The sequence below is a fragment of the Arachis duranensis genome, chromosome 6, assembly GCF_000817695.3.
Source record: "Arachis duranensis cultivar V14167 chromosome 6, aradu.V14167.gnm2.J7QH, whole genome shotgun sequence".
NCBI classification, from domain to species: domain Eukaryota; kingdom Viridiplantae; phylum Streptophyta; class Magnoliopsida; order Fabales; family Fabaceae; genus Arachis; species Arachis duranensis.
The window spans coordinates 49168789-49182675 of record NC_029777.3 but is presented as its reverse complement, the minus strand read 5'-3'; the positions used below and the strand labels follow the sequence as shown (position 1 = coordinate 49182675).

General features: G+C 38.6%; 1 non-coding gene across 1 annotated transcript; it reads left to right on the top strand.

The window, feature by feature from the left end:
- Positions 1 to 1827: 1827 nt before the first annotated feature.
- LOC127740146 (small nucleolar RNA R71) lies at positions 1828 to 1931 on the top strand. Its single transcript, XR_008000827.1, has one exon. It is a non-coding gene; the product is annotated as a small nucleolar RNA R71 (small nucleolar RNA).
- Positions 1932 to 13887: the final 11956 nt, after the last annotated feature.

Here is a 13887-nt window from a genome sequence, read left to right as displayed (position 1 = left end):
AAGGAGTAAGAAGGATTGGATGAAGACAGTAGGAAAGCAGAGAGACGGAAGGGAAGGCATCTTCATGCGCTTATCTGAAGTTCCTACCAATGAATTACATAAGTATCTCTATCCTTACCTTTGTGTTATTTTCGTTCATCACTATTATCAATTGAGTTTGCCTGACTAAGATTTACAAGATGACCATATCTTGCTTCAATACTAACAATCTCCGTGGGATCGACCCTTACTCGCGTAAGGTTTATTACTTGGACGACCCAGTGCACTTGCTGGTTAGTTGTGCGAAGTTGTGTAATGCCATGGTATTGAGCTTCCAAATCTTTGGGGTTCATGACCGGGGATTATGAGAGTTGTGAAAAAGTATTGTTCACAATTTCGCGCACCAGGTTGCCTCCCCATAAGCACTTCTTTAACGTCAATAGCTTGACAGTGAGCTCTCATTGAGCCTCACAGGTATTCAGAGCAATGTTGGGACCTCCCAACACCAAACCTAGAATTTGAATGCGGGGGTTCATCACCAAACTTAGAGTTTGGTTGTGGCCTCCCAACACCAAACTTAGAGTTTGACTGTGGGGTCTCTATTTGACTCTACATTGAAAGAAGCTGCTCATTCTTTCTCTCCATGGTTGCAGAGGAAGATCCTTGAGCTTTAAACACAAGGTAGTCCCCATTCAATTGAAGGACTAGCTCTCCTCTGTCAACATCAATTGCAGCTCTTGCTGTGGCTAGAAAGGGTCTTCCAAGGATGATGCATTCATCCTCCTCTTTTCCAGTGTCTAAGATTATGAAATCAGCAGCGAGGTAAAGGCCTTTAACCTTTACTAACACGTTCTCTACCAATCCATAAGCTTTTTTTATTAACTTATCTGCCATCTCTAATGAGATTCTTGCAGCTTGTACCTCAAAGATCCCAAGCTTCTCCATTACAGAGAGTGGCATAAGATTTATACCTGACCCCAGGTCACACAGGGCCTTCTCAAAGGTCATTGTGCCTATGGTACAGGGTATTAAGAATTTACCAGGATCTTGTTTCTTTTGAGGTAGAGTTTGCTGAACCCATATATCTAGTTCCCTAATGAGCAAGGGAGGTTCACCTTTCCAAGTCTCGTTACCAAACAACTTGGCATTCAGCTTCATGATGGCTCCTAGATATTGAGCAACTTGCTCTTCAGTTACATCTTCATCCTCTTCAAAGGAAGAATAGTTCTCAGAGTTCATGAATGGTAGAAGGAGGTTTAATGGAATCTCTATGGTCTCTATATGAGCCTCAGATTCCTTTAGGTCCTCTATAGGGAACTCTTTCTTGTCTGGGAGACATCCCATGAGGTTTTCTTCATTGGGATTCACGTCCTCCCCTTCCTCTTTGGATTCGGCCATTTGGATTATATCAATGGACTTGCACTCTCTCTTTGGATTCTCTTTTGTATTGCTTGGGAGAATACAAGGAGGAGTTTCAATGATTTTCTTACTCAGTTGGCCTACTTGTGCCTCCAAATTTCTAATGGAGGACCTTGTTTCACTCATGAAACTTAGAGTGGCCTTAGATAGATCAGAGAATATATTTGCTAAGCTAGAGGAGCTCTGCTCAGAATTCTCTATCTGTTTCTGAGAAGATGATGGAAAAGGCTTGCTATTGCTAAGCCTGTTTCTTCCACCATTATTAAAGCCTTGTTGGGGCTTTTGTTGATCCTTCCATGAGAAATTTGGATGATTTCTCCATGAGGGATTATAGGTGTTTCCATAGGGTTCACCCATGTAACAGAATATATCTTAGAAAGCTCAAATAGACCATCATAGAATATATCTAAAATGGTCTACTCTGAAAGCATGCCAGAAGGACACTTTTTGGTCAACTTCTTGTATCTTTCCCAAGCTTCATAGAGGGATTCACCATCTTTTTGCTTGAAGGTATGAACATCCACTCTAAGCTTGCTCAGCTTTTATGGAGGAAAGAACTTGGCCAAGAAGGCCGTGACCAGCTTATCCTAAGAGTCCAGGCTAGGTTGTGAATCCAACCATGTTCTAGCTCTGTCTCATATAGCAAAAAGGAAAAGCATGAGCCTGTAGACTTCAGGATCTACTCCATTAGTCTTAACAGTCTCATAGATATACAAGAACTCAGTTAAAAACTGGTAGGGATCTTTTGGTGGAAGTCCATGAAACTTGCAGTTCTGTTGCATTAGAGCAACTAGTTGAGGCTTCAGCTCAAAATTGTTTGCTCTAATGGCAGGAATTGAGATGCTTCTTCCGTAAAAGTTTGAAGTAGGTATAGTATAATCACCAAGCATCCTCCTTGCTCCTCCACCATTGTTATTGGGTTCGGCCATGTCTCTCTCTTTTTCGAGATTCTCTGTAAGGTTTTCTTTGGATTGTTGTGCTTTAGCTTCTCTTAGCTTCTTCTTCAGAGTCCTTTTAGGTTCAGGATCTGCTTCAACAAGAATGTCTTTGTCCTTGATCCTACTCATATGAAAAAAAAGAGAACAGACAAGGAAGAGGGATTCTCTATGTCACAATATAGAGATTCCTTTATGTGAGTAGAAGAAGAAAAGAAATAGAAGAGGGATGAGAAAAATTCAAACACAGAGGAGAAGAGAGGGTTCGAATTTTTAGATGAAGAGAAGTGTTAGTAAATGAATAAATAAATAAATAGAAGAAGATGAGAGAGAGAGAGAAATTCGAAAATTGTTTTTGAAAAAGAGTTAGTGATTTTCAAAAATTAAAAGAAAAATTAAAAATAAAATTTGAAACAATTAGTTAATTAAAAGAATTTTGAAAAAGAGTGAGAAATTTTCGAAAATTAGAGAGAGAAAAGTAGTTGGGTGGTTTTGAAAAAGATAAGAAACAAACAAAAAGTCAATTAGTTGGTTGAAAAAGATTTGAGAATCAATTTTAAAAAGATAAGAAGTTAGAAAAGATTTTTGAAATTGATTTTGAAAAAGATATGATTTGAAAAAGATGTTTGTAAAGATATGCTTGAAAAAGATATTTTGGAAATGATTTGATTTTTAAAATTAAAATTGATTAATTGACTAACAAGAAACTAAAAGATATGATTCTAGAATTTAAAGATTGAACCTTTCTCAACAAAAAAGTAACAAACTTCAAATTTTTGAATCAATCACATTAATTGTTAGTAAAGTTTTCAAAGATTTGAAATAAAATTAAGAAAAATATTTTGAAAAATATTTTTAAATTTTCGAAAAATAGTAAAAAAAATGAAATGAAAAAGATTTAATTTTTTGAAAAAGTTTTGAAAAGATAAGATTTTTAAAATTTAAAAATTTGACTTGACTTACAAGAAACAACTCATTTTAAAAATTTTCGACTAAGTCAACTCAAATTTTCGAAATTTTGAGAGAAAAAAGGAAAAGATATTTTTTTGTTAAATTTTTTTTGAGAGAAATTAAAAATATGCAATTGACACCAAACTTAAAAATTGACACTAGACTCAAACAAGAAACATAAAAATATTTTTTGATCTTATGAAGTTATAAATTTTTTTTTTCAAAAATTGTTTTGGAAAACGAAAAAAAGAAAAGAAAAATTTTTGAAAAGAAAATAAAAAGAAAATTACCTAATCTGAGCAACAAGATGAACCGTCAGTTGTCCAAACTCAACAATCCCCGGCAACGGCGCCAAAAACTTGGTGCACGAAATTATGATCTCTAACAATAGTGCTCAACTTGGTATGCGCATTTCTAACTCAGCACTTTCTTCACAACTTCGCATCACTAACCAGCAAGTGTATTGGGTCGTCCAAGTAATAAACCTTATATGAGTAAGGGTCGATCCCACAAAGATTGTTGGTACGAAGCAACTATGGTCATCTTGTAAATCTCAGTTAGGCGGATTCAATTGGTTATAATGGTTTTTCGAAAATAATAATAAATAACGCATAAAATAGATGAAAGAGATACTTATGTAAATCCTTGGTGTAAATTTCAGATAAGTGTATGGATATCCTTTGTCCCTTCTGAATCTCTGCTTTCCTACTGCTTTCATCCAATCCTTAATACTCCTTTCCATGGCAAGCTGTATGTAGGGCATCACCGTTGTCAATGGCTACATCCCATCCTCTCAGTGAAAATGGTCCAAATGCTCTGTCACAGCATGGCTAATCATCTGTCGGTTCTCGATCATGTCGGAATAGAATCCATTGATTCTTTTGCGTCTGTCACAACGCCCAACAATCCCGAGTTTGAAGCTCATCACAGTCATTCAATCCCTGAATCCTACTCGAAATACCACAGATAAGGTTTAGACTTTCCAGATTTTCAAGAATGGCCGCCAAAGGGTTCTAGCTTATACCACGAAGATCCTGATTAAGGAATCCAAGAGATACACGCTCGTTCTAAGGTAGAATGGAAGTGGTTGTCAGCACACGTTCATAGGTGAGAATGATGATGAGCGTCATGGATCATCACATTCATCATGTTGGAGTGCAACGAATATCTTAGAATAAGAATAAGCTGAAGTGAATAGAAGAACAATAGTAATTACATTAATTCTCGAGGTACAGCAGAGCTCCACACCTTAATCTATGGTGTGTAGAAACTCCACCGTTGAAAATACATAAGTGATGGTCCAAGCATGGCCGAATGGCCAGGCCCCTTAAATGATCAAAAGACCGAATGGTCAAAAGACTAGACACTAGTACAATAGTAAAAAGTTCTATTTATACTAAACTAGCTACTAATGTTTACAGAAACAAGTCTAAGTGCAGAAATCCACTTTCGGGGCCCACTTTGGTGTGTGCTTTGGGCTGAGCTTGAACTTTACACGTGCAGAGGATTCTCTTGGGGTTAAACGTCAAGTTGTAACGTCTGTTTGGCATTTAACTCTGGTTTGTGACGTGTTTCTGGCGTTTTACTCCAGAATGAAGCATGGAACTAGCGTTGAACGCCAGTTTGTGTCGTGTTAACTAGAATAAAGTGTGGACTATTATATATTTCTGAAAAGCCCTAGATGTCTACTTTCCAATGCCATTTGGAGTTCTGTAGCTCCAGAAAATCTATTTCGAGTGCAGGGAGGTCAGAATTCAACAGCATCAGCAGTCCTTTTTCAGCCTGAATTAGATTTTTGCGCAGGTCCCTCAATTTCAGCCAGAAAAAACCTGAAATCACAGAAAAATACACAAACTCATAGTAAAGTCTAGAAATGTGAATTTTGTATAAAAACTAAAAAAAACATCCCTAAAAGTAGCTAGATCCTACTAAAAACTACCTAAAAACAATTCCAAAAAGCGCATAAATTATCCGCTCATCAGTTATGGACTTGTTTATTTTGAGGTTTTAGATGAGAAACATGAATGGTAAATGGTAATGAAATTTTATTAACAAAATGGTCTTGGAAATGTTTGATGGTCAAGGACCTATTTCATTATCACTAACCACAATTATGTAATTGCAAGGATCAATCCCACTAAGTCATCCTCTAACTAATAGCAAAAGAAAGTCAAGTGAGTTGTATCAATCCTAGTCCATAAATCCTAGTTTCCACTAATTGAATTAATGAAGGCTAGAGTCAATGGCTATCAACTATTAATCACTTGGATATTAGTAACTCAAGAGTTCCTAAGTTGCCTTTCCAAGCCAAGAACATAAAATTCTATTCTAACATCCTCCCAAGCATTTCATCAAACACTTGGAAGGTACAAAAGAAAGGTATAGTAAATCACAATAAGAAATAATTCTAACAACAATTGGATGTAAAGAATTAACAACAACAATCAAGGAAATCACGATTATCATAAATTACCTCAAATTGCCTTAATAAAAGAAAACAAAAGAACAACAATATATCCACAACAAAGTGAAGAATTACAAGGATTAAAGTACAAAACTAGAGAGAGGAAGAAGAGAGGAATAAGAATTGATAAAGGGAATGTAAACCAAAACATGAATTAAACCTAGATCTAAGAAGAGAGATTAACCTAAACCTAATCCTAATTTTAGAGAGAAGTGAGAGCTTCTTTCTCTAGAAACTACTTCTAAACTAAACCTAATGTGAATGAATGATACCATGAATGAAAGAATGATGGAATGATGATAGAATGGTAGAATGATGATCTATTTATGCCTCCCCCTTCAATCATTGGTCCTTTAAAGCACTTTGGCGCCAAAATTGGTTGTAATTGGGCCCCACAGCTTCCCAGAAATCGCTGGGTACATTTTCTATTTGAAAATCACGTACGCCCTTCAGCGCGGACGCACACGGTACTCGTACGCGTCCCTGCCCGATTTCGCAATGTGTGCGCGAGCGCCTTGTGCGCGTGCGCGTCCTTGGCCGAGATAACTTCTTTGGCTTTTTGTGCTTCTCTCCACTTGCATGCTTCCTTCCTTGCTCCTTTGATATATGCCTAGCCTATTTTAACCTGAGATTACTAGCAAACATATCAAGGCATCTTATTGAATCAAAGATGAACTAAAATAACCAAATTAAAGGCTTAAAAAGCATGCTTTTACATTTAAGCACAAATACGGGAGAGATTACAAAATCATGCTAATTCCTTGGCTAAATATGAGAAAAGGTTTACAAAATACTCTAAATTCAACACAACATAAACCCTAAAAATGGGGTTTATCAACCTCCCCACACTTAAACCTTAGCATGTCCTCATGCTAAATAAGAAGGAACTAAGGGGTATGGCCTTTATTAAATGCAACTAAACTATATGAACCCATCTAAATGCAACTAGCTAAAGTGAATGCACTTGCTTGGTCAAACAAATCAATTCCCAAGAAAACATGTGTAAGCAAAGAGCTTAGAGCAATAGGAATCAAATCCAAACCACAATTGCATTGGATTATCAAAAGAATTATAAACTTGCAAGAATATAGGTGACAAGGGTGAACACATGTAATTGAGCTATGGAACCCTTACCAGATGTGTATCCGCTCTTTTCACTCAAGTGTTTAAGGGTTAATTAACTCAATTCTCTCCTAATCATGTTTTTCCCAGATTTGATCTTCTTCTAACAATCAACACTTAATCCATGCATGCATACATTCATCATGAGGTCTTTCATAGGTTGTAATAGGGCTAGGGTCAAGGTAGGATCATATATGGATAAGTGGACTAGAATTTGGACCTTTGATGAGCTTAAACTTTCCCACCTAACCTATATAGTGACCTATATAAATGAGTTCTAACCTAACTACCCATCTTTCACTCTTTCACATACTCATGCATTTTCTTTTCATTTCACAACACTTATGCATTGATCTTTTATTGAGCTTTGTTTTGGGGCATTTTATCCCCTTTTTATTATTTTTCTTATCCTTTCTTTTTCTATATATATAATTTTTTCTTTCCTTTTTATATTTTTTTCTTTTTCTTTTATTTTTCTCATCATTTTTTTCTTCTTTTCTTTCAAGAATATCAATGCATAAGGTCTTACATTTAATCAATACATGAGCGTACACCAATTCCCAAATATAAAAATACAAAACATCCCTTTTATCTCAACCAATGTTCCCAAATCTCTCCAAACTTGAATAATAGACACTCTTACTAGCCTAAGCCAAACAAAGATCCAAACAAGAAACTTTTATTTTTTCCACTTTAGGGCTTGTAATGTGTTAAAATGAAGAATAATTGAGTTAAGCATAGACTCAAACTTGGTTGCAATGGATGGTAAAAGGTAGGCTATTTAGTTAAGTGAGATAATGAAATAATAGCCTCAATCATATAAATACATGAATACAAGGAGTAAATGGACATATAGAATCAGGCAAACCAAGGATCACAATCATAGAAAGTAAACAATTACACACAAGAAGGGAAATAAGTGGTTACAAGATGTAACCACATCAATAGGCTCAAAACTCACTTGCTTGTGTTCTTAGCTCAAAACATGCTTCACAAAAGATGGAATTCAAGCAAGTTCCACAAAATTTTCCCTCAATTGGGGTGATGCTCTATAGCTAAATTCCTTGGAAAATCTCAATATTTGTCTAAGCATTGTTGTGATTGAGAGATTCTAAAAATTTTCTAGTTTACCCTTTCCTTTTTCAATCAAAAACAATTTTCTTATGCAAAAGGGTTAACTAGGTCTTGACAATTCCAAAATAGTTTCTAATCACAACCATAAGCTAAAAAGATAACTATATAAAGAAAAATCCAACCAAAAATATGAAATCTAGCATCCAAAATATCTAATAATACAAAATATGCAACAAATAAGGTAAAAGTATCCAAAATATCCAAAATAACAAATATATACAATAGTGCGTAAAATAAGATAACTAGGTAGCATAACTAGGAAATAGCCAAAATGTTCACCGGTCCTCTAATGGTGCCAACGGCAACTTCCCCACACTTAAGATCAAGCATCATCCCCGATGCTAAGCTGTAGTCTCTGTAGTGATATGTGTCTCTGGTTGTACGGGGCTCTGGTGCTGGCTGCTAGATCTCTGTGGTGACATGTGTCTCTGGGGGTGCATCCTGCTGAGTCGGATCCTCAACATCCTCCTCCTCCTGATCTTGCTTATCGGCGGCTGGAGAATCAAGGAGCGGAGGTAGCTCAATACCCTGTGAGATAAACACCTAGTCAATCCGATCCAGGCGATGCATGAGATGGTGCTTGCTGCGCTCCATGAAGCAAAACAGGCGCTGAACCAGTAAATATGTCGGCTCAAGTGCTGGCGGTGGTGGCAAATGGGCTGCTGTGGAAGAAGGGGCTGTAGAGGAGGATGGAGCTACTGCTGTGGAGGATGAAGGTCTAGCTGCCTCCGCAACCGCTCGAGCCCGAGAACGGCGTCTAGCCGGGGGCTTCTCATGCACCCAGCCACTCCAAGGAATAGTAACCTCCTTGTTGTCATCATCTGGGGGTGGTGGTGTCACATCATCATCCTGCCACGGAACATCGGCTAGTGCAGCCATGCTGGTGACCAGTGTAGGAAACGGGAGTAGGCCACGAATGTGCGCTCGACACATGCTTTGTCGGATCAACCGGGGAAAGTATACCTCCTTGCCATCCATGACACAGCCAATTAGAACTAACATGTCCATCGGGATCTCAGAAAAGTGAGTAGTGGGTAGGACATAGTGGGCAAATATCATCTGCCAAGTCTTAGCCTCTCTAGACAAATGTGCGAATAACATCCCTTTGGGCTTCGTGTTTCCCGAATCCATTACCCATGGAGTATCTGGTGTGGCAATCACACGTTTAAGTGCCTCATAATCAACGGTCATGCAGTGGATGGCTGTCTCTGCCTGCTGATAAGCGCAGGTGTCATCAGTAAGGTGTCGGCACTGTAATGCCTCCTCAATAGTAGCCTCAGTAATCATAATCTCTCTACCCCTTAGCTGTACTGAATCAAGATTGGCATGGAAGAAGTTGTAATAAAACTCCTTGACCCATGAGATGTTGATGTTTCCTAGATCCTTATCAACAAAATCCAAACCCAACTCTAGAATGTGGCTATTGATGGTGCGTCTCACATCATTGGGGAGGACTAGTCTCTTTTCAATGTTCCATTTCTTCTTCCGATAATTAGGAAGGCGAAGGTCATAGTAAAGGTTGGAAAATTTGATTGGTGGAAGGAAGCAACTGATTTTTCTTATCTGTTTTACTCAGCGGATTCTTAGCATAATTGGAATAGAGAGAAGGGGTAGAAGCATTAGAGTGCTTCCTCTTCTTAGAAGTAGTGGTTAGGGCTTTCTCTTTGTCTTATATCCTGAAAAATGGGATAGGCAATTAAGCAAGTAGGCAAATAGCAAGTAGAAGCATGTTCAGGATGCAAGGTAAATGGCAAGTAATCATGTTGTGAACCAAAATTGAAAACTTAGAATGCAAGTAAGCACAGAAAACATAGCCATAAATCAAGAATTCAAGTATTGCAAACAAGGTAGGACAATACACATGTATTAGGCATATTCATCACCATTCCCAAAAAAATTGGTCAAAGAAGTAAGAGAAGTGAGAAAAGAAGTCAGGAAGCAAAACAAGTTAGAGGGTTAGAAGGTTACGGTTGAAAATTAGTGGTATGATGGAAAATAGCCTAATCAAAAGAGATTTGCAATTTGTGCGCAACAATCATGTTTACAAGCATGACAACATAGAAATGTCAAAAATGCATGAAAATAGATTTGCAATAGTTGGTAGTACAAGCAATAATGTGTAATTGTGCAACTATGAAAGGCCGAAAAATAAGTTGGGTTAAATGGAAGCTGCACAATCAAAGCATACCAACTATAGTAAGATAATGAGCATAATGTAAAGAAGTTCCATATCATGGTTTAACAAAAATGTAGGCAACTCCTTAAGTTCACCTGGTTAATGCCAATCGCGGGAATTAACATAAGAACGGAAAAGCTGGCCCAAAAGTCCCGGGAATTGAACTTAGTAAGTTATGTAAACCTTAGTATGAAGGGGCCAAGTTCAATTCCGAGACTAGTATTTGAAAGTGAAACAGTTTTATTAAAAATTGGGCAGCATTCCGGCTTAAAATTGAATGTTCCCGGATAGTAAAACGAACAATAAATGATCTCAAAAGCACCATTCAAATACCAATAACATAATCAAGCAAGCATAGCAGCAGGATAGGTACATCATGGCAAAGCATAATCAAACCACTCAGCAGCAAGCAATATGTACAGAAGCAGGTAAACAAATACGGTGCACTTATCAGGCCTAGAATCCTCTATCCAGAACCTAGCTACCTAACAACAGTTATTTCTATCTAACCTAACAATCAAAATCAAAATCTAACTAAGTAACAAAATCTAACAGTAAACTAAGAACATAGTTGGAATAAGGCAGAGGCAGGGAGCTGAGAACCTGGGAAATAAGAACAGATGTGGAGAAGAAAGGAGGGCAGTGGGGGTGCTCAAACTGAGTGGCTGCCTCTGTTGGTAGTGGCCATGGGGGTCACCGGCGGTTTAGTGGCAGAGGTGGAGAAGTGGGTGAGAGAGAGAAAGAGAGCGTATGAGAAGGAGAGAGTGAGGAAGAGATGGAGAAGGGGGAGAGGGCATGGCGAAGGCGGTCATCGTCGCTGGTGGCACCGGCACGGTGGTACAGGGAGAAGAGGGGTATGAGAGACATTGGTGAGGGAAGAGTGAGAGTGGTGCGCGACTACTCTGCTCACTTCACGTACTTAGGGTTATAGATTTTGAATCCGCGCACGCGCGCACCGTGCACGAGCGCGTGGATGGTTGAAAAGAAAGACGGATGCAAGAGCGCACAGCACGCATCCGCGTGTATTGATGAATTTAGGAACCGACACGTGTGCACCTTGAGCGCTTACGCATGGGTAGTGAGAGTTTGTAAAGGTGCGTGCACGTACGGTGCGCGCACGCAGGCTAGGCGTTGGGCTGGGGGCTTAATGTTGGCCCAGAGTTAGCACAACTCTCGGGTCATTGGCCTGGAAGTCGCATCAATGGATCGACGCGTACACGGCAAGTGCGCATCCGCGTGCTTTCCCCTAAAGGTGTATGGGCGCGCACGCACGTTGTGCGCGTCCGCATGGAATGAGTTGGGCTAAAAGCATAATGTTCGCACAAGAGTGCCCCAACTCTCTGGAAAATGTATGGGCTGCATCCGATTATGGACGCGTACGCGCACTCCGTGCGCGCGCACCATTCTCCCACTTTTTTTTTTTTGCTAAAAAGCAGAAAATTGCCTAAGAGCTCCCTATAATGCCTACAACTCTTTATTCAATAAAAAATCATACAATTCACAAAAATACAATTTGATTATTGGTTTTATTCATCTACTAATAAGCACAACGTACATATGACTATGCTAACAATCAATTTATTAAGGCAACTCAAATGAAATGGAAAACTACCTCAATGGTAACTCAATTCACTTATTAATGAAATCTACAAGAGAGTGGAAAGAGTATACCATGGTGGGGTGTCTCCCACCTAGCACTTTTAGTTTAAGTCCTTAAGTTGGACATTTGGGAAGCTCATTGTCATGGCGGCTTATGCTTGTACTCATCCTTGAATCTCCAAGGATCTTTGCTTCTTAATTGGTTGATAGAATTTCCAACCATCTTCACCAATCTAGGATAGAGTTCTACCCAAGATATGAGTTTCCATAGTTGGTCTTCACCTAGCGAACTGGGATCCCATTTCTTATTTTCACACCCGTCTTCAATTTGATCTTCATACTTTTTCTTTCCAGGTGGTTGACACATAGAATTCTCTTTAGCACACCAAGCTTTTCTTCTAGACCTATGAAAAGTGGCAGTGGCATTCTTCCAATCATAGTCCCTATACCTTAGGAGCTTGACCTTAATGAGCCTAATTCCTAACTTGCAACCACTACACAACTCGTTCTTACTTTTGATTCCACAAAGAGCTCTAAGTTGTCCATCCATTTCAATCAAACCATATTCAAGTGAGAAAGTAGAGCTTGAAGATAAGAATTTTGCCCACTTGAATGTTGTGGAGGATGGTGACTTGGGAAGGAGAGCCTCCCCACACTTAGACAAGGCAAGATCTATTTTCTTATGCTCTTCTTTTACTGCTTCCACCTCTTGACAAATTTCTTCTATTTCAACCTTTTCCCTTTTATCACTTGGCATGGTGTTGTCTTCAAGGATTTTGATTTCTTGCCCAATGGGAGGTGATTCAATTTTTTATAGGAATTCATTAATGAATAAATCCATCTCTTAATTAACCTCTTCATATTCTTCAATTTCAATATACACCATGCCAACTTTTTCTCCTTGGTGGCTCTCTTTCGATTCATTCTCTTATTCATTGTTCACCAAGGGTCTGGGAGGTTGTGCACACTCTTCTATGATTTCAACTTCATGTCTACTAGGAAGAGATTCAATTGTAGATAGAAATTCCTCCATGATTAAATCTATCTCTTGATTAACCTCCTCATATTCTTCAATCTTGGTAATTGGCTCCGGAGGTTGTTAAGATTCACATGGTGGTTCCGCATCTCTTGAATCTTGGACCACTTCCTCCTTTGGTTCAATAATCGTAGGCTTCTCCAATTGCTCCACTGTTACAAACGATTCTTCCTTTTTCATCGAATTTTCCGATATCTTCTTCATGCTTTGCTCTTCCTTTGGCTTTTCACATGGGGCTATGGAAACAACTTGAGTATTCAAATATTGGTAGGCTAAAGTGTGCACCACTTGGGTCAAGTTGGTCACAAACTCAAGTGTATCTCGCTTCATGGCCTTTTGTCCTTGAAGTAACAAAGTGAGAGAATCGTCTATTGGGCCTTGGGGTGAGTAGGGAGGTTGATTATTTTGGAGAGAGGATTCATGGTAGGAAGGTGGTTCCTCTTGGTAAAATTGTGGAGAAGATGTGCATTGAGGTGGTTCTTGGTAGTAATCATGATAGGGTTGTGGTAGTTCTAAGGGTTCTTGCTCATAATGATCACAAGGATGTGGTATGGGTGATTGGTCATATGATGGATAAGGTTCACATAAAGGTACTTGGTAGAAAGGGGCTTGTGAGTATGGTTGAGCATCATATTGAGGATAAGATTCATAGGCATATGGTTGATTATCACAAAAGGAGTCACCATAGCCATTGAGTTGGCATGCATTAGGATGGGAATTATACCTATAAGTGTCTCGAGATTGTTGCCAATAGGAGTGATCAATTCCATGAGGCTCCTCCGATCTTTGTTGTTTCCATCCTTGGTACATGTTATCATTGAAGTTCATATTACCTACAACACAATTAGAGCCAAACTCATAGCCAAAATTAGAATTCATTATGGAAAAACAACGTAAAACTAACAAAACTAGTAATCAAACAAAAGCAACCTATTTACAATATTCACATATGTACAATAACCAACAACGTAACACCATTGCAAATCCCTGGCAACGGCACCATTTTGATGAATTGATTTTTGACGGTTCAGAATTCACTAATGAAATCTCGTTGTAAAGTATAGTCTCTAAA